The sequence below is a fragment of the Lynx canadensis genome, chromosome A1 (genome assembly GCF_007474595.2).
Source record: "Lynx canadensis isolate LIC74 chromosome A1, mLynCan4.pri.v2, whole genome shotgun sequence".
In the NCBI taxonomy this organism is placed as follows: domain Eukaryota; kingdom Metazoa; phylum Chordata; class Mammalia; order Carnivora; family Felidae; genus Lynx; species Lynx canadensis.
In genome coordinates, this window is record NC_044303.2 from 90,204,251 (window position 1) to 90,222,357 (window position 18,107).

The window sequence follows — 18,107 nt, forward strand, 5'->3', positions numbered from 1 at the left end:
CATGAGGGGAGATACCCTCAGCAGCACACGGTCACAACAAGCCAAGTCCTGGTGAGAATCTGGGCCAAGCTCTCCTGGGTGATCTGTCCTTGGGTTAGGAGAATGGTCCAATGGAAGTGGTGGGGGGAAGTCTTGGTGATGACCAGCTGTCTGCCTCTCAGGTCACACTGAGGCAGGACAGCTCAGCTGCCCTCCACATCTGGAGCAGAGCTGCTGTCCCGGGATCATTCCATCATCCTCCGAGGGATTCCCTTGTCCTCTTTCCATATCTCATGTCCTCCTTCTTAGTGTCCTTTTTTCATTTTGGTGGAATACATCCTTCTTGGGTAAAGGAGCCTGGGAGGTTAACTTTTGAGACCTTGAGAAATAAATGACATTATTCCTCACATGTTACTGGGGGTTTAGTTACACATAGAATTCTAGGTCACCAAAAAAATGTTTTCTTCAGAATTGTAAACGTGATGCTCTGTTATCTTGTTCACAGTTTAAGAACTTCAAAGTCACTCTGATACAGGGGACCTTTTTATTTCCTTCTTTGTCTCCCCCTGTGTTCTGAAATATCACAGCAAGGGGTCTTGGGTATCTTCTTACTTAGTGTTGACTTCAGGCTTGTACCTCCTGCCCCTCCATTCTGGGAACTTTCCTTGAATTACTTTTTGGTGGATTTCTTTCTGTGTGTCTGGCCTCTCTTATTTCAGAGGTTGGAGCTACTAGACTAGCCTCTCCTTTCTTATGTTTTTTATTGGGCATCTTATCTTTTTTGCTCTTACTAAATAGGAGATTTAATTTATTCTCCCAACCTGTTTACTACAAAGAGTTTTCATTTCTGCCAATACAATTTAATTTCCAAAAGTTCTTTTATTTATTTATTTTTTGCTTTGGACATATATACTTTTAATACATATTTTTTAAATTAACTACAGCCCATACTTTGTTCATATTTCTTAGTTTTTATCTAATGTTCTTTTTCTGCTGCCCTTTTCCTGACATCACATGACACGTCTCCTTAGGCTTCTCTTGGCTGTGACTGTTTCTCAGATTTTCCTTTTTTTGTATGATCTTGACATTTTTGTCAAATACCAGTCGTTGGGTATTTTCGAGAATATTCCTCAATTGGGCTTGTCTGATGCTTTTTGCATGGTTAGACTGGGGTAATGTGTTTCAGGAAGGAAGCCCCAGGAGTAAAGTGCCATTCTCATTACTTCATAATGCAGAGGGGGCACGTGCTATCAACATGTCTTGTCACTGTTATGTCAGTTTGGTCACCTACCTCAGGTAGTGCTTGTCACGTACTCTAATTTTTCTCCCTTTCCATACTGAACTCTTTGGAAGGAAGTCATTATACCCGCCCCACACTTAAAACAGTGGGGCGATGTGGCACCCAGGTGGCTCAGTCAGTTAACCATCTGACACTTGATTTCAGCTGGGGTCATGATCTCACGGTCCATAAGTTTGAGCCCTGCGTCAGGCTCTGCACTGACAGTGTGGAGCTTGCTTGGGATTCTCTCTCTCCCTCTGCCCCTTCCTCACTTGTGCTGTCTTGATAAAGATAGATGATAGATAGATAGATAGATGATAGATAGAAGTTATGCATCACTTCCTTGAGAGGGGATTATTTACATAAATTATTTGGGGTTCAGTACAGGTTTGTTCTCCCCCATTTCATTTATTAAATCATTTATATCCATTAGTATAGGCTCATGGACATGTATTTTATGCTGGGTTATAATACAATACTCTTATTTCATTTATTGCTCAGATTGTCCCAGCTGTGGCCATTGGGAGCTCTTTGTTGGCTCTTGTGTCCCTTCAACATACACCTCCATGTGTCTGTGTGTGTGTGTGTGTGTGTGTGTACTTCGTAAGCACTTCCTTACTTTCTTTTTTTTTTAATTTTTAACATTTATTTATTTTTGAGAGACAGAAGGAGACAGAGCGTGAGCAGGGAGGGGCAGAGAGAGAGAAGGAGACACAGAGTCTGAAGCTAGCTGCGGGCTCTGAGCAAGCTGTCAGCACAGAGCCTGATGCGGGTCTCGAACCCACAAACTGTGAGATCATGACCTGAGCCGATGTCGGATGCTCAACCGACTGGGCCACCCAGGTGCCCCTTCCTTACTTTCTTGTGCCACAAGATGCTCCAGACTCATCTTGTACATCTCCAGCCCCAGCCTGAGAATCAGCTACTGTTGATTTAGGACCCCTGGTTTCTTCTGTTGGAGAATGGCATTAGAAAACAGTTCCTGGGTTCTGGGTGTGCTTTGGCTGCTGCGGTGTCATTGCTTCTAGGCCATCTCAGCTGAGAGAGTAAGGACATATAGGCGTGCTAAATATGTTTTTGATGACTTCAAGGATGTGATACTTTTTCATTCTGTCTGAAGCCGGCAATATATTATTCCTTTCAGAATTTCCTGTTTCACATAGTCTCTGTTTCTTTCAAGATAGTTTTGTTTGGTTATCTTCATTCGTTTCTGTTTTGACTTTGCCACGTGACCTTGGGCTGTCCAGGCAGATTCAAGGTGGTGGGAAATTTCTTGAGTACATGGTGGGGCTTGTTGATGCCGAGATCAACTGCTGGGCAATCTGGAGGGTTTGTTTTATGTTTTAGGGCCGGTCAGACTTCTGAGAAGAGTTTTCCAGTCCCTTGCTGTCAAGGGACTGCTGGTGCTCTGGGAGATGCCTGGAAAAAGGGGACGAGATCAAGTCTATTCAGCATTCAGTTATATGGCACCCACGCCCCCTTTCTTATCCCCTGGCTTCTGCCTTTCCCAGCTGTTTCTGCCCTTTCTCCTGCCATGTCTTCACATGAGTCTGACCGCCCAGCCCACAGATGCAAGCCCTGCCCGAGGAGCCCATCAGACTCCTCTTCTGGGGATTTTCAAACTTAATGTGGCACAGAGGGCCTGCCCCTCCTTGGGTGGTGAAAGAGTAGCAGCTGACATGGGGAGGAGGAAGCTGACCCAGAGGAGAAAGGAATGTGATGAAGCGTTTGCCCATAGCTCCCAAGGCTCTGGCCAGGTTCCTAGGCTGTTGTCCCAGGGCCGGCTCCACCCATTGATCTCCCAGGTGCAACAATGCAGGAACCTCCCAATAGTTGTCCCCATTGGGTTCAGTGCGGCTTGGCTTTCTCGAACACACAACCTGAACAGTCTTGGCTTGCATCCCCTGGCACATCGGGTCCTGGTCAGGGGTGGGGAGGAGGTGGGGAGGGAATGGGGAAGTGGGAGGAGAGCAGTCAAGGTCGGGAGAGGGGGGAGCAGAGGAGGCCAGCATGAAGACACTCATTGTCCCTGTGTGCAGTCTATTCCCCGAGCTTGGTACTTCTCTCCCTGAGACCTCACAGCAGCCCCATCAGGTAGGGGTCACCACCCATGCCCACTCCCCATGGAACTGAGCCTCAGAGAAGCAACCTCCTGCCCACAAGAGCACAACAAAGTGGAAAGCCCAGTCGGAACCCAGTCAAGGCAAGTCAAGAGTGGATGATGAGATTGGAGCCAAGGAAACCTGTCAGCACTGTGACCCCTGGGCCAGCCTCAGGCCAGGGAGTGGAGCTTGAGCTCTTCTTCCTTCCCTCCTGTGTTCTCTTCTCCCCTGTGGGGCAGGGAAGTGGATAGTGTCTGCCAGATGGGTGGTATCAGCTGTGCCATCAAGGAACCAAGTGCAAAGCGGGGAAGGGAGGAGCAGGGAGCAGTGAGGTCTCAGGAAAAAGGAATGGCCAGTGGCCTTCATCCCAGAGGGCACATAGCCAGAGCTGCAAGGCTAAAGGTGACAGGAAAGGGGGAGGTGATAGAAAGCAGGTGGGCAGCTGGGATGCACATTCAATAAGTCCTTCCTCTCCACAGGTGGGTGAGCAGGCCAAGGCCAGAAGTCCCCCACCCCAAAAATCAAGTCAGGAACCTCCCTGACTCCTCCTCCTGACTCACCCCTACATCCTACCTCTAGGATGGACAATTCTGCCTCTTTTTTTTTTAATGTTTATTTATTTTTGAGAGAGAGAAAGAGAGAGACAGAGCAAGAGAGCATGAGCAGGGGAGACACAGAGGGAAAGGGAGACACAGAATCCAAAGCAGGCTCCAGGCTCTGAGCTGTCAGCACGAAGCCCAATGCAGGGCTTGAACTCATGAACTGTGAGATCATGACCTGAGCCGAAGTCAGATGCTTAACCAACTGAGCCACCCAGGCGCCCCAGGACAATTCTGTCTTTTAAATGGACATCTTTTCCTTACATCAAGTTTTTTAGTATAAATTACATACATGAAAAGTCACCTTCTTTTAGGTGCTCAGTTCTGAAATTTGATAAACATATAGTGATATGACCACGGCCATAATTAAAATAGAGTATACCCATCATCTCAAAATATTCCCTCCTGGCCCCTGGTTATCATCCCCCACTTCCTCCACTTGACTTTGGCAACCACTGATCTGATTTTGCTTTTTCCAGAATGTCCTGTAAACAGAATCATAGAGGATGTAGCCTTGTTTGGCTTCTTTCACTTAGCATGATTTTTTTTTTAATGTCTATTTATTTTTGAGAGAGAGCAAAAGCAGAGGAGGGACAGAGAGAGAGGGGGTCAGAGGATCCGAAGTGGGCTCTGTGGTGAAAGCAGAGAGCCTGATGCAGGGCTCGAACTCACGAACCGTGAGGTCGTGACCTGAGTGGAAGTCAGACACTTAACTGACTGAGCTACCCAAAGGCCAAGCATGATGTTTTTGTATTTATCTATGTTGTGCATTTGTCAGTCAGTCCTTTTTGGTGCCAGGTAATATCCCACTGTATGGATGTACCTCAGTTTATTTACCCATCTGCTGGATTATCTACAGACATAGGCTGTTTCTAGTTTTTGACGGTTTTGAATAAAGTTGCCATAAACATTTACGTACAGCTCTTTGTGTGGACGTGTCTTTATTTTTCTCAGTTCCATATCCAGGAATAGGATTGCTGGGTGATACGACAGGTGTATGTTTAATGTTACCAGAAATTGCCAAACTGTCTTCCAAAGTGGATAAGCCATTTTGTTTTTCCGCCAGCGGTGGATGAGGGTTCTGACTGCTCCACATCAGTCATCACCACTTGATATTGTCTGTCTTTTTTATCACAACGGGTGTGTAGTGCTAGCTCACTGTGACTTTAATTTTCATTTCCCTCAAGTCTTGAAGCAGTTTTAAAATCAGTTCTTTCCTTACACCTGGCCCCAGGCCAGGCCTCACCTTCTCCTACACAGGCCTTTGCAACAGCTCCCTAACTGGTCTTGTGAATATAAGCCCCTCATCCTAGAAACTTCATGTGCTCTAGTGATCCTTCCAAAATAAATACCTAATCGCATCATTCACTTCCTTTCTTAACACCCCTCAGCAGCTGCCCTTGACTTCCAGAGATGGAGCCCCTACCCTGCAATGCCTCAAGGGCCAGCAGGTAAGGGATGGTGAAGTCATGGCCAGAGTGGGGTGATAGGGAGTGGTAGGGGATGTGGTGATGTAAGGGCCTCCCCTAAAGGGGCAGCTGCCACTCAGCTCCAGCTGACCACTACCTTCTGGGAATGCAGACCCCATGTTGTCAGAGCTTCTAACTATTCAAGAGAAACTGCCAGTTGAGATTTTTCAAGTGAAAGCTCCCAATTTTCAAATGTTGTCAACTAATAAAAAAAAAAAGCCACACTGGGCTAAACAAGCATATCAGTGACTTGAAGTAAGTCCATGGGACTATGGTCAGCAGTACCCATCCACCTCAAGGCCATATTTCCCCATCGCCAACAAGACCAGGTGACCCTTGGTTTCCTGAACACAGCATGCAGGTCCTGACTTCTGAATCTTTGGGTCCCAGTGCCCTTTCTGCCTAAACCATTGGCCTAACACATTCTTGCTAGCCTTATAGCCTCGGCTCAGGCTTCCTCTTATCCAGAGGTCTTCCTCAACTATTCCTCTCCAGCTAGGAGGCTAGGTCAGCTGTCAGTCATGCTCACGTGTATACCCCCCACCCCCCACATGCCCCCGCTTCTCATCTCCCTTGGTCTCCACCAAAATTCTGTGCACTCTTCAAAGCATGGACTAGACCCTTCCCTACCTTGTCACCTCAGCTTTGTGTCTGTAAGTGTTCGCTGTTATTTCATAAACCAGAAAAGGCAGAATCCTTTTAGAAAACTCAGCACGAAATATGTATAGGTGTGTATGTGTGCGCAGTGATTTTTGGTACTCACTTTTCATGGGATGACTGTTGTAAACTTGACTGGAGAGTGCAGGAATGAGTGCCCCTTCCTAATCCAAGGGGAAGCACCCACTAGTGCTCCTTAGTGAAGCCACAGCTCTGATAGCCAGGCTTTACTAGCCTCCCATAATCCTTGATGATGGCAATTTTTGGCTCCCTGTTTTCTCCTGTGCACCTGGAGCAGGTGGCAGGTGAGGCTGATGTGAGGACCAGTGTGGGCAGGAACCCACCAGGGGGCCCTCCTCAACGCAGATCACATTCAGGAGCTACAATTTCAAGCAAGGATGGGCCATACTCAATTTTAGAAAACTCCCTCTGGTGGCCAAGGTAGGGGGTGGCCTAACGAAGGACACCATGCCTGGATCCCTTCCTCTACCCTCCTCCTCTGAGGCCCTAGTGCCCTCAGCCGGCCCTGCATCACTGGCTTTCCATCCTCCCCAAATTCTGCCACCACCCTCCATGCCTCCCAGCCCCTTGACCTCCCCCTCGTTAGGATCCTGCTCCTTCCTCCCAATTTGGCCCCTGCCCTGATCACCCGCTGGGCTCTGGCATGCTGGGCTCCTGCATCCTGCGAAAGCTGCTCCTCCTCCACAGTCGCCCCTCTCCCTGTCCTCAAAGTGTGCACCTCCCCCCACCCTATCCACGGACCTCTGATCTTTTTTCAGTATGTCCAGACTCCCTCCCTCCCTTCCAGCTTTGCTTATTCAAACGCAAATCTGGCAACACGAAATATCCTGGCCTCTCCCATCGTTTCATATGACCCCAGGCCTGCTGGAACCCGACCGAGGGGCCAGAGGGCTGCAGGAGTTGGCTCAAAAGAAGGTCGGTGTCAAGGGACCCCACAGCACTGCATTCCCTTCTCCCCATTTACGACCTTGCCTTTCTCTGAGCCAGAGGTTTGACCCCTGGCCCGAATACTGCAGCCTTTCCCCTCCTCCCTTCTGTCACGGACCCGCCGGGGGCACTAGTCTGCACGTGGCCATCTCCTCGCACTCCGCCCTCCCCACCACCCGATTTCTAGCCGTTAGCAAGCCGCAGAGTCCAAGACCCCTGCCTCTCCTTCCCGCTCCCCCGCCGCGTCGGTCTCCTCGTCCTTCCAGGGGCCACACCGTGCCGGGTTCCTGGACGCCGGATGCCGACACCCCGGTCTCCTCTCGTCCTCGCCCGGGACTCTCCCCCAGACGGGCCGGCCCGTTCCCCTACAGGCCGCCTCGCCGCTGCCACCTTGCACCTGCAGCCCAGAGGGCCCGGCTCTCCTGCCGCCGGTCGGCCCTCTCCACCGCTTCCTGGCTCCGCGTCGGGCCTCTGCTTCGAGGTCCCCGTGGGGGGATGGAGGATCAGCGCGGGTACTGAGCCGGACCTGCGTCCCCAGCCCCGGGCGTGCTCCGCACAAGCCGGAGGAGCTGGGCGGCTGAGGGACACCGAGCCCCATCGAACCCCGCACGGTTCTCCCGGCTCCGCCCGCCCCGCCCGTCACGACCCGCCCCCCGGCGCGATTGGCCGCGCCTGCCCGGCTCTCCAGACGCTGATTGGTCGGTGCGAAGGTCGTTCAGGCCGGGCGCCGCGGCGGCGGTGGCGGCGGTGGAGGAGGAGAAGGGAGCCGGACCGGAAGGGTCGAAGCGCCCCGGCGCCCCTCACACCCACTGCAGCGGCGGCGGCGGGGCGGAGCGGAGCGGGGCGGGGCGGCCGGCCGAGCCCGGGGCAACGGAGCCGCGAGCCGCCAGTGCGCAGCGCCGCCAGTCCGCCCGCCCGCCCGCCCTCTCCCCCTGGCGCGGCGGCTGGGAGGCGAGGTGAGCAGGGCGGGCGGGCGGGCGAGGCCTGGCGGGGGCTGCTCGAGCGGGGCCCCGCCGGGGAGGGGCGGCAGGAGGGCCGCGCGGCCGCGGTCTGCAGGGCCAGGGGACGCGGGGTCGCCGGGCTGGGGGCTACGGAGTGGGCCGGACTCTGTGGGGCGCAGACGGCCCCGGCCGCCGCCCCTGCCCTCCGGGCTGCCGCAGTCGCCTCCTCCCGCCCGGCTGTCAGCCGCCAGGGGCTTGCGGGCCCCGCTCCCTGGCCTGGCCCTGGCAGACGTGTCGTGGGGGATCTGTGGACGCCACCCCTCCACATTGGGGGACACGCAGTTGCATACCCGCGTCGGGATGTTAAGGATCCCGGAGTCTGGTTTCCGCGACCTTGGCCAAGGCACTGACCCTCTGTTTTCCCCCAGGGAAAGTGGGGAAATGTCTACCCTTTTGGACAGGATTGTTGTCAGGCTATGTGAATGTGTGTGAAAGTGCCTGGGCACGAGCCCAGGTTGATAGGTGGAAAATTGGGCGGGATACTGCCCATGCTGATGTGAGTAGGGCACGAACCCCCTCCCCATCCACGCAGAGACCCCCATCCCCATGCTTCTCCAGTGCCTAGTCATTGCACATTCAGTGTCTAGCAGTGCCAGAGCGGCCCTGCCCACCTCTCCTACCACTCCCACCACCCAGAGCTCTGCTCTCCTGTCCCACCCATCTTCTCACCGCGCAGACCCGTTTGCCTCAGGACCTTTGCACTTTCGTTTCCAATGCTTGGAGCTGTCTCCAGCGGCTTTGCACAGCTGGCTCCTTCTGGTCTTTCCTCTGGTCAGATGTGTCTTTTTCTACAAGGCCTTCCTTGACTACTCTCTTTCTCCCCTTAGTCATTCTATCTCATTAATTTAATTTTCTTCTTAGTGTTCACTCTGGTTTGAAACGATTCTATTTATTTATGTTTACTTTGTTTCCTCTACAAGGAAGTAGCTTTATGAAAACAGGTAGTTGTCGGATTTGTCCACTGCTTCATCCCCAGTACTTAGAAAGCACACAGTAAGTACTCAGTGATATCAGTTCAATGAATGAATGAATGACCCTACCTGCTGTTGCTTCTGCTTTGTCAGTTTATTGAATGACTTCTAACTAACTTGTGAAACCTGTAAGCAGATGGAAGCTTGTTCTCATTTAAAAGTCCTTGACCCCTTTATTTGGTAACTGTCAGAACAAGCTGTAATATAAATTTTGACATTTTTGTAGTATTTTAGCTCTCATTTCCTTCCACACATTCAGGAGGCATTTGCTGAATTCTACATTATCTAGGTCAGGCTTTCTGCTCGGCCTTGGGGACACAAAGGCAATAGCAACAGGGTCCCTTCCTCCTGAGAGTCCCAGTAGAGGAGGCAGACAGGCAGACAGGTTAGTGCCAGGACAGTGTGATGATGCTTGTTGTAGTGGAGGTGCTGTGCCATGGCATGGAAAGGTGGAGGTGACAGGTGGCGCTGGAGTTGGGCCATGAAGGGTTGTGAGAAATTTGCCAGGCAGGGAGAGGCACGGAAAGGGAAAGGGCAGGGTGAAGGAAGGACATCAGCCCAGTGTGGGGTCAGGAATCAGCTTGCAGGGCCAGGTGTAAAAGAGCATGGAGTGGTGGGGACCCTGGAAAACCAAACCTCACCCAGCAATTTTAAAAAAGAGGTCAGAACTCTACATTGCATTTCTGCTCTCCTGATTTTTAAATGCTGGCAATTAATTATTAGCTGTAATAATTAATGCTCTGAACCATGTAAAATTCATTTAGTTCGGTTGCAGGATTGTCGATCTCCAGGGCAGGTTACGTAGGAGGCAACAGCTGCAGTGAGCTGGAAACGTAGCCCCAGGCCAGCGAAGCTAGGCCCTGTTTGTCCATGTACTTCCACTTAATTTTCACTGGAGTCCTGTAAGTGGCAGCTGTGACACCCGTTTCTTCAGAGGAGTACATGGAGGCTCACAGAGTTCCAGCAGTCAGCTTCAAGGCAGGTAGCTGGAAAGTGAAATTGAACCCAGGTCTCCCCCAGCTAAGCGTCCTTTCCTGGGTGCCTCAACTCTGATGGTTCTCTTTTGGCTTTTAATTTGTTCTGAAAGCAAAACATCCAATCTAGAAGTTTTCCTTCACTTAATCCTTTTTTTTTTCTTTCAAAAGGATCCTGTGGGGTTAAAAAGAATCCTATTGTGGCATAGTCTTCTCTGGAGAGCTTTGATTTTCCTAAGGATTTAATTTTGGGGATGCCAGGACAGATGAAAATGTGTTTCAAATAAGTGTTAGAGGGCATATTCAATTTGTCGATTTAAAATAAAGAGTTCTTGGGGTGCCTGGGTGGCTCAGTCAGTTAGTTGAGTGTCCAACTTCGGCTCAGGTCATGACCTCACGGTCTGTGGGTTCAAGCTTCGAGCCTGGAGCCTGCTTCAGGTTCTGTGTTTCCCACTCTCGCTCTGCCCCTCCCCACTCATGCTGTCTCCCTCTCTCTCTCTCTCTCTCTCTCTCTCTGCTCCTCCCCACTCATGCTCTGTCCCTCTCTCTCTCTCTCTTTCTCAAAAATAAAAACATTAAAAAAATTTTTTTAAATAAAGGGTTCTTAATTTTCTGGATAAAGACAAAGGCCAGATGAAGCAATTAACAGTAAAGCAGTCGTTTTTGTGATGCATAAGGTAAAACAGAAACCACATTTGGCAGCAGGACAGATATTTGTTATATACATATGTAGCTATACTTCACTACTAGTTAAGAAGGTGACATTTTTGGGGTGCCTGGGTGACTCAGTCAGTTAAGCATCCGTCTTCGGCTCAGGTCATGATCTCATGGTTCGTGAGTTCAAGCCCTGCATCAGGCTCTGTGCTGACAGCTCAGAGCCTGGAACCTGCTTCGGATTCTCTGTCTCCTCTCTGCGCCTCCCCCACTCGCGCCCTGACTCTCTCTCAAAAATAAGTAAACATTAAAAAAAAATTTTTTTTAATGTATAAAAAAAGAAGGTGACTTTTTAACATAATTTTCTTTAAGAATAATTAAATTCATACTTGACCTTTTGTGATTGTGTGAGCTAGTTTCAAGGTCAGTCTTTATTTTTACTGTTTATTATGAAAACTTTCAAACATATGCGAAATTAAACAATAGTATCCAGCTTCCACAGTTATCAGCTCCTGGCCCATCTTGTTTCACCCCAACCTCATCTACTTACACCCTCACACCCCCACCCATGTTATTTTCAAGCAAATCCTAAATGTCATGTCATTCAATCCATGAATATTTCAATATATGTATCTAAAAGATAAGGACTCTTAAACTTGGAAATGCAATAATTCCTCAGTATAATCAAATAACCAGTCAATATTCAAATTTCCAGATGTCCCATAAGTTTTATAGTTCTTTTAACAGTTTGTTTATAGGAATCAGGATCTAGATAAGTTCCATATGTTATGATTGGTTGATACATCTTTTAAGTTTCTTTTAATCTGTAGATCCCCCCTTTATTTCTCTTCTTTTGTCTTCCTTGTAGTTTATTTGTTGAAGCAGTTGGTTGTTCTATACCATTTCCATAGTTGGGATTTTACTGGCTGCATCTCTGCAGTGTAATTTAATGTGTTTCTCTGTATCTTCTGAAAATTCACAGTGGGATTAAGATGAGGCTTAATGCCCTAGAATCAGAATGCCCTAGGTGGGGTGCTGTCTTCCATCTCATTAAAAAAAAATTTATTTTTACTGTTTACTATTCATTTTTGAGAAAGAGAGAGTGAGAGAAGAAGGGGCAGAGAGAGAGGGAGACACAGAATCCAAAGCAGGCTCCAGGCTCCTAGCTGTCAGCACAGAGCCCAACTCAGGGCTCGAATTCACGAACCACGTGATCATGACCTGAGCCGAAGTCGGATGCTCAACTGACTCAGCCACCCAGACAGCCCCATCTTACATCTAGAAGCAGTTAAAGCTGGCTGGCTCATGCTGCGATGTTAGCAGCTATTGAGGCTCAGTGTCTAGACCCATTGATTCATTAGGGGTTCTATTATTTGGGAGGCAAGTTTATATATCTTTTGCACAACAAGAGCTCATTTTTTTTAGGCATTGTGGTTTATTATTTTTTTAATGTTTATTTATTTTGGAGAGCGAGCGAGAGCAGGCGAGCAGGGGAGGGACAGAGAGAGGGAGACAGAAGATGTGAAGAAGGCTTCACCCTATCAGTGCTAGGCTGGATTTGGGGCTCAAAACCATGAACCGTGAGATCGACCTGAGCTGAAGTCGACACTTAACAGCCTGAGCGACCCAGGTGCCCCTTATATTGGCCTTTGAATTGCCGTTTAAAATATTTTTAATTGACACCTCAAATCCTCTTTGGAAAACGTTGGTGTATAAATTAATAGGTATAAAAATAATGAGCAAGAGTAGTCACTGTTTTAACATAGGACTTTCCCATAACTAAGGAAGTTTGCTCAACATTTGAAGGTGAAATTCAACAAATTTGATTTTATTTAATTCATTTGGACTTTTTTGTTTGTTGTTTTTTTGTTTGTTTGTTTTTTGGTCTCATAAAATAGTGTGCTCTCCCTCCCTGCCCCCAGCTAACTTTACATTAAAGTAAAAGACAGCAAAGACTATATACTCTGAAATTTTTCAGAAATAGTAAAACTAGATTCTAAGGATATGTAGTTACAAACAGGATAGTTGTTATTTCTTTCTTAAAAATGAGGCATTAATATTAATTCCCTTTATGTTAAATAGGTTCTTGCCTATTCTGAAATTAGAATTTGAAGTATTTTTATAAGTGAATTTTTTGGCTATTAGGAGAATGGACAGTGTGAACACATTTTAGTGGTATGCCAAAAGTTTGTCTTTCCATAGGCCAGGATAGGAGAAACTTGGGGATTTGTTTAAAAAACATTTTTATCTCCCCTCCCCCACAGCGATGCTAAGAGAAAGAATAATTGAGAAAGAATGACTGGCTTTTAAAATAACTTCCTTTAAAAATTATGTCAGTGTGTGTGTATATGTATAGTTGTACAGAACTGTGATTTAATTTGTTAGACTATTTAAGTATTTGTATATCTTAACCAGTGCTGTCACTAGTTTGATTTTAGCATATCTAGGCCTGAACGTGCAGCCCACGTAATAAATCCACAAGCTCTGATTCTGTTTCATCAATTCTTAACTATGCTCTCAGAAACATAGCACACACATCCTATGAAGCAGATGTCTTCAAAAAATGTCCTGAAACATCATCTGCTGGTCACAGCCTAGAATGAGAAGTAAATTCTGTGCAGTTTGACCGAGATGCTCACCCACCATTGGCCATGTCATCAACTTTTGCATTTCCCAGATTTTAGTTCATATTTTCAGAATGCAAATGTTTATTTGGGGGAGCAGGAAACAGAATGGGTGTGGTAATACCTGTCCTAATGTCACCTGACATTGAGACCTTGCCCTGTGCTGGGCACTGTGCTCACTGTCCCCTGAGGGTGATTCTATGCTTATCCCTGTTTTACAGATGTGTGTAATCGCTGGTCTGAGATCATCCAGATAAGTGGTAGGCTCTTTGCCCTCTGACCCCAGAGTCCTAATCTGTGTTTTTTTAAAACAGATATCTTTTACTATGCTATTATGTGTCACAATTGAATATCTAAAAAGAAAATACAGAAATCCTAATCTAGACAGCTATTTTGACAATTCTTGTAAAAATATACACTCTGAATCTTAAGTGTGTATACTGTAATTTAGAAGAGAGTAATACACATTTTTTTCTTTTTCCTTTTCGCTTCCTTCATCCATTTCTTTCCTACACCTAACCCCACCTTTGGCAACCACTAATCTGTTCTCTGGATTTATAAGGTTGGCAGTTTCATTTTGTTTTGTTTTTTATATCCCACATATAAGAGAGATCACATGATGTTTGTCTTTCTCTATCCGAGTTACTTCACTTAGCATAACACCCTTGAGGTCTGTCCATATTGTCACAGATGGTAAGATTTCCTTCTCTTTTAGGCTGATTAATATTCCATTGTGTATGTAGACCACCTCTTCTTTATCCACTCACCCACTGATGGACACTTAGGTTGTTTCCACGTCTTAGCTACTGTAACTAATCCTGCAGTGAGCATGCGGGCGCAACTATCTTTTCAAGTTAGTTTTTGTTTGCTTTGGATAAATATCCAGAAGTGGAATTACTGGACCATATGGTAGTTCTATTTTTAACTTTCTGAGGAACCTCCATACTGTTTTCCTTAGTAGCTGCATCAGTTTGCGTTCCCACTGACAGTGCCCAAGTGCCCCTTTCTCCACATCCTCACCAACACTTGCTATCTCTTGCCTTTTTTATTTTAGCCATTGTAACAGGTGTGAGGTGATAATCTCGTGGCTTTGATTTGTGTTTCCCTAATGATTAATGATACTGAACATCTTCTTATGTACCTGCTGGCCATCTGTATGTCTTCTTTGGAAAACTGTCTATTCAGATCTTCTGCCCATTTTTTAATATCAGATTGTTTGTTTGTTTTGCCATTGAGCTGTATGAGTTTCTTACATATTTTGGATATTAGTCCCTTATCAGATACCTGATTTGCAAATATTTTTTTCCAGTTCCATAGTTTGCCTTTTATTTTGTTAATGGTTTCCTTTGCTGTGCAGAAGCTTTCTAGTTTGATGTAGCCCCTCTTGGTTTTTTGTTTTTCTTGCTTTTTGTATTTTTGTTTTTGTTGCTTTTACTTTTGGTGCCAGATTACAAAAATCCTCGTCAAGACCTATGTCAAGAAACTTACCGCCAATGTTTCCTTCTAGGAGTTTTGTGGTTTCAAGTCTTATGTTCAAGTCTTTAATCCGTTTTAACTTAGTTTTTGTGTATAGTGTAAGAGTGGTTGAGTTTTATTCTTTTGCATTTGGCTGTCCAGCTTTCCCACACCATTTATGGAAGAGACTGTCCTTTCCCCATTGTATATTATTGGCTCCTTTGTCACAAATTAATCAACCATATATATGTGGGTTTATTCTGGGCCCTCTGTTCTGTTCCATTGATCTATATGTCTGTTTTTTTTAATATTCTTTTAAAAAAATTTTTTTAATGTTTATTTATTTTTGAGAAAGACAGAGACAGAACGCAAGCAGGGGAGGGGCAGAGAGAGAGGGAGACACAGAATCTGAAGCAGGCTCCAGGCTCCAAGCTGTCAGCACAGAGCCCGACGCGGGGCTCAAACTTACAAACTGTGAGATCGTGACCTGAGCCGAAGTTGGTCACCCAGCTGACTGAGCCACCCACGTGCCTCTGTATGTCTGTTTTTATGCCAATACCGTAGTGTCTTAATTACTATAGCTTTGTAATATTTAATTACTATACCTTTGAGATCAGGAAGCATGATGCCTCCAGCTGTGTTCTTCTTTCTTAAAATTGCTTTGGCCATTCAGAGTCTTCTGTAGTTGCACACAAGTTTTAGAATTATTTGTTCTATTTCAGTGAAAAATGCCACTGGAATTTTGATAGGGATTGCATTGAATCTTTAAATTGCCTTAGGTAGTGTGGACATTTTAACAATATTGATTTTTCCAATCCATGAACACAGAATATCTTTCCATTTATTTGTGTCTTTAACTTTTTTCATTAACGTCTTTTGGTTTTCAATGTAAAGGTCTTTTACCTCCATGTTTAAATTTATTCCTGAGTAGTTTAGTCTTTTTGATACAATTGTGAGAACATCATTTAATTTCTCTGACAGTTCATCAGCATATAGAAACACAAAATATCTTTGTGCATTAAGTTTGTATCCTGAACCATTATGAATTTGTTTATTCTAACAGTTTTTGATGGAGTCTGCCCAGGAGCCTGCCCTCCCACTTGAGAGTCCTCATGCTAACCACTGTACCACACTGCCCTACATTTATTCTTCTGCTTAGTTTTTCCTATAACAAATATTTACTGGGCACCCACAATGTAATTAGTAGAGGATTAGGAAATGAATCAGACGCATTTTCTGCCCTCAGGGACCTCACAGAGTAGAAGTACAGGTAGACTTGCAATAAAATGAATATAGGTTGTGGTGCCAAAAACGGGGGCATGCCCAGCACAGCTTGAAGTTTCTGTAGAGGAAAACTTTCAAGAGAAGCAGGTGCATGCACTAGATTTTGAAGGAAGATGAAGGTTGGCCAGGAGAACAAAATGGGGAGGAAAGTCATTTCAGGCAGATGGGACAGCTTGGGAAGAGGCGTGGAAGAGGCAGTATCTGGTGTGTCAGCTGGTCTCAGGTGATTCAGTATTGCCCAAGAGTGGGCCAGAGGTCCTGTGAACCCCTCTGCCTGCTAAAGATCAGAGTTTTACTCTCAAGGCAGTTGGTCACTATCCAAGGAGTTTAAACAGAAGAGCAGTATGATCACTGCATACGTTCAACAAATCTCTTTTTTAATTCCTTATTTGGAAATAATTCTCCATTCATAAGAAATTGTCAAAATAGTACAGAGAGGTCCCATGCACCCTTCACCCAGTTTCCCCCATTGGTTGTCATTTACATACCCACAGTACAGTATCAAAGCCAGGGAAGTGGCATTGGTGCAGCGTATGGGTACAAATCTGTGTCCTTTTATTACATGGAGAGATTTGTACAAACACCACTACCACAGTCAAGATACAGAACTATTTCATCGTCCCAAAGTTCTCCCTTGTGCTACCCTTTATAACCACACCCCGCCCCCACTGCCCACCATTCATAACCCCTGGGAACCACTAATCTGCTCCACAGCTCTATAATTTTGTCATTTCAAAAATGTTGTGTATGGGCACCTGGGTGGCTTAGTTGCATAAGCGTCTGACTCCTGGTTTCGGCTCAGGTCATGATCTCACGGTCTGTGGGCTCAAGTCCTGCGTCAGGCTCTGCACTGACAGTGCGGAGCCTGCTTGGGATTCTCTCTCTCCATCTCTCTGCCCCTCCCCCTCTCAAGCATGCATGCACACAACTACTCACACACGCTCTCTCTCTCTCTCAAAATAAATAAACTGAAAAAAAAAAAAAAGAATGTTGTGTGAATGGAATTATACTGTATGGACCCTTTGAGATTGGCTTTTTTACTTAAGGATAATGCCCTGAAGATCCACCCAAGCTGTTGCATGTATCAGTAGTTGGTTCATTTCTACTACTGCCCCGTATTCCATGATATGGATGTACAGCACTTTGCCTAACTGTTAACCCACTGAAGGACACCTGGATTGTTTCCAGTTTTGAACTGTAGAAAATATCACTGCTGTGAGCATTCATATAAAGGTTTTCCTGGGGAAATGCCGTGTGAATAGTGGTTTGGAGGTAGCAGGAATGGAGGCTGGGAGAACACTTGGGCGGTTGCCCCATCAAGGGAACACTTAGAACACCCCAACCAGAGCACTGGGAGTCGGGGCTGGGGAGGAGGAACAGATAGGCCCAGTGCCTCCAAGGGGCCCATGGGTTGGAATCCTCGACAGATCCTTCCTTAGGATCCACCCATGGATGATGTGATTACCAAACAACTAGTGGCTGTTCTTTATCATAGTAAGCAGTGTAGTTGAAGGACTGATGTCCAGAAGGATGGCTCTGAGATGTTGTAAGGTTCTTCATTATCAAAGAAAGATTGAGTTGTGCTCTGCCATTTTTATTAAGAATTAAAGAAGGGGGGAGGCGCCTGGATTGCTCTGTTTGTTGAGCGTCCGACTCTTGATTTCAGCTCAGGTCGTGATCTCAGGGTCATAAGATGAAGCCCTGTGTCAGGCTCTGCGCCGAGTGTGGAGCCTGCATAGGATTCTCTCTCTTCCTCTTCTCCTCTGTCCCTCCCGTGCTTACAAGCTCATTCACCCTATCTCTATCTCAAAAAAAAAAAAAAAAAAAAAAAGCAAGGAAAAAGAACAATTTGATTAAAAATTTCAACAAGTATTGAAGCTAAGAGAAGGATTGTGAAACTCTGCTTTTAACCAGAGCAGTCAATTAATTTAACTATTGCATGTCCTGGGTATTCTGTACCATTATTAGCGTAGTTAAAGATTTTCTTGAGGCTGTGGATGACTGATTCATTATCAGAAGAAAAATTGTCTTGGTGGAGTAAAGCCAGCAGGATGAAGCATCCAGTCCTGTGTTTTCTCCTGGCCTGGTCCTGACCAGCCCTTGGACACATC

The 18,107-nt window shown here is 46.4% G+C and overlaps 1 protein-coding gene across 3 annotated transcripts in view; it reads left to right on the forward strand.

Annotated features, from left to right (window-relative positions):
- Positions 1-7,773: 7,773 nt before the first annotated feature.
- MAPK9 (mitogen-activated protein kinase 9) overlaps positions 7,774-18,107 on the forward strand; it is a 59,028-nt gene continuing 48,694 nt past the window's right edge. For 2 of the 3 annotated variants that reach the window (XM_030315983.1, XM_030315989.1), the window contains exon 1: positions 7,774-7,989. The gene's annotated coding sequence lies outside the window, so the exon portion shown is untranslated. The remainder of the gene's footprint in view (positions 7,990-18,107) is intronic. The other variant, XM_030315973.1, reaches the window with a different exon arrangement.